Source organism: Epargyreus clarus, unplaced genomic scaffold (genome assembly GCF_041222505.1).
Source record: "Epargyreus clarus isolate Ecla_fem2 unplaced genomic scaffold, WU_Ecla_fem_2.2 ptg000009l, whole genome shotgun sequence".
Classification (NCBI taxonomy): Eukaryota; Metazoa; Arthropoda; class Insecta; order Lepidoptera; family Hesperiidae; genus Epargyreus; species Epargyreus clarus.
In genome coordinates this window covers 5,732,981-5,736,182 of record NW_027332217.1, presented here as the reverse complement: position 1 = coordinate 5,736,182, position 3,202 = coordinate 5,732,981, and the positions used below count along the sequence as shown (strand labels likewise).

General features: G+C 43.0%; 1 pseudogene; it reads right to left on the bottom strand.

Annotated features, from left to right (window-relative positions):
• Positions 1–1,850: 1,850 nt before the first annotated feature.
• Positions 1,851–2,745, bottom strand: LOC140745138 (acyl-CoA Delta(11) desaturase-like; annotated as a pseudogene).
• Between the last annotated feature and the right edge of the window lie 457 nt (positions 2,746–3,202).

The window sequence follows — 3,202 nt, the reverse complement described above, 5'->3', positions numbered from 1 at the left end:
TTCGGCTTTCGGCACCAGCACTCGTGCCCCCAACAAGTCCACCGCATTGTCGAGTACATCACAAGCGGGTTTTATCCAAGACGTAATAAGACATTAGCAGTCTTCTTCGACGTCGCCAAGGCTTTTGATAAAGTCTGGCATGGAGGACTGGTATACAAGCTTTACCAATCTGGTCTTCCTGATCGCCTAGTCCGCATCGTGGCTTCCTACCTTCAGGACAGAACCTTCCGCTTCAGGCACGAAGGTGTCCTCTCATCACCACGTCCCATAACAGCCGGAGTCCCTCAAGGCTCAGTGCTCGCTCCTACTTTATTCATATCGTACTCCAACGATATTCCCATCCCCAAAAATGGTGTGCAGCTTTCACTCTTCGCCGATGACACCGCTCTTTACATCCAAGGGCAAAAGGAGTCATCTATCCTCGCCAAACTCCAACGCTCGGTCAACGAGTTAGGAGATTGGTTTAGGAAATGGCGCATCGAAGTCAATGCGGAGAAAAGCTCTGCAATGCGCTTCGATCACAAACGCAGGCGCATACTCGACCTGCCTTCCGTCAAATTACTAGGGGCCCCCATTCCATGGAGGCCCACAGTAAAATACCTAGGAGTTACCCTAGACCCGTGCCTCACCTTTAGACCCCACGTCACTAAGGTCACCCATACCGCCCGCTCTTACATGAGCCGCCTCAACTCCATGATTGGTAGACACAGCAAGTTGTCAGCCAGGAATAAGCGAATGCTGTATAAGGTTTGCATTCGACCGGTGTTAACTTACGCCTCTCCAGTCTTCGCTCACGCGAATCCCTCCATCCTAGACAAACTCCAGGTTATACAAAATCTCTTTTGTCGTCGGGCTCTTAATGCCCCCTGGTACGTCAGGAACGCCGACCTTCACCGCGACCTGGAGCTCGCTCCAATGCAACAAGTCCTTAAACAATTCTCTGAAGCGTTCTTCACCCGCTCAGAAAATCATCCTAACCCCCTTATCAAGGGTGCAGCAGACTACGCTGCCCCTCTTCCCACACGTCATAATTGCCGTCGGCCAAGAAATATCTTGACCGACGCTCCTAACAAACTCTCCACGGACGTGGAGAATCTTCTGGCCGCCCACAGGGGCGAACAACTTTCCATTGATAATCGTCTTCCCGACGATTTTAGTCGTATTCATGATACGCTGACACCTTCTGTGTCAGCTATCCAGCGGTCGCTCTCTAGGGAGCGCCGCTAGCACCTCTAGTTCCTCAACGAGAGGTCGCTATCCGATGTCGGCTGTACGGTCCCCTAGGACGAAGCCTTTAAAGGAGACTTTTTAGTGGGTATGGCCCTCCCTTCAGGAGGTCCTTTCACAAGCCCCACTCGACGCAGGCACCGGCCGTCGCGGCCTGTATGTGCTTGGACGCATTTTTACTCCTCCCTCTCCGTTGAGGGTCAGCCCTTTTTCCACCTATCATCTGGGCACCAAAAAAAAAAAAAAACTGTCAAGAGATCAGAAGAACCACGGACAACCGTGGGCACGGCACGGTGGTGCTCTGAACTGTGTGGTATTTTGCTTGGGTGTTATTGTAACTATGGTGGCATTAACGCTTATTCATTTAATTATTTTAACTATATTTTTATAAATATTGGTTAAATTAGTTGAATCGAAATACCATTGTATATAGATCTACCTACTGGCGCGCCCACATATTCTACTACGACTATAAATAAGTCAAAAATATTAAAATAAAATACAAATGTTCCTTTTTATTTAATTTTACAACGCATATACAAAGATCGTTTAAAAACTTTGTCATTTTTGTTGGTAGATTCCCGTCATTATTAATTTTATGACAAAATATTTAAACATTCGAACTAACGTGGTTTTACGTGCATAGAACGTGTGCCATCTCCCATGGCTTGAGATTTTTTAACAACTATTTCTCTACTGGCTGTTTTGAAATCAGACGCTAAACCTAACCAAGCACACAAGTCTAGGAATAAAGTGGACTCATTGAAATAGAAGATTTGACCACGCTCTGCAGCTCGGTAGTCGAAGGGGTACGTGTGGTGGTAATTATGGAATCATTCTCCCCCTGAGATGTAAGATACAAAAGAATTTTGCGTCGGTAAAATATTCTTATCGTATGGTTTCTGCCCGTAGATATGCGCTGCGCTGTTTACTAGGAGTGTCGCATTCAGGTTCATGATATAACGCAACACGTTCAAATGCCAGGCGTTGTTCAATTTTTCGTCCCAACACCACATTGGAATCACAGTCGGAAGAAATATGCTGACCGCTCCAAACAGAGGAATGGCGTACCTGTTAAAAATAATTTAAGAACTCTTTATATAAAGATATTAAAGCCAGTAAGGTAATATTTGTTTCACACTCGAATTTTAATGATATTAAATGTATGTTATGGATTATATTTTAAATACGTCAGTTATGTTCTCTTACTTTCTTTGAAACTGTAAAACAGGATTATTTTCCAAATCAGATAAATCAATTTTCTTTCCATGTATATTCAGTAGCTCATGTTTTTTAACGAGCAACCATCCAAAATGTGAAAAGAAGAATCCTCTTCTAGCATTATGAGGATCGGCGTCCGTATCGCTATATTTGTGATGCAATCTGTGATCTCTTACCCAGTTTATTAGTGTATTGTAAAGAAATACAATTTAGAATCATTATGAAAAATTCCAACGGGAGTTTTGGTTTGTATGATCTATGAGACCACAATTTATGCGCCCCTGCTTTAATCCCCATTCCTCCAATAACAAACAAGGCATAATCTGAAAGAAAATTAATTGCAAACTTATAATATCTTAATATAAAGCCTTGCAAAATATGTGGTGTGATTTTGGGGAAAATTCCATACCATTCCATATTGATTTTAATTATTAATACTGTTTTAATGATAATTACTAATATTTGAAGGTGGTATACCATTTGTTTTTCGACTCCGGCGGCACCACCGCCACACCTATTTCTACCTAATAACAGCAGTGTTAGACGCTGCTGTGTTCCGGTTTGAAGGGTGTGGTAAGGGAGACAGACTTTTCCGAGGCATTCCAGCTTAGTCCTCAGGGGTACCATTTTATCCTCTCGCTCATATTTTTCGAGTACACCACTTGGAGTTTCAATGATATTATCATATTCATCTTCAGAATTCATTTCTAATAGATGACCAAAAATTATTTGGAGTCACAAAATGTATTTTTTC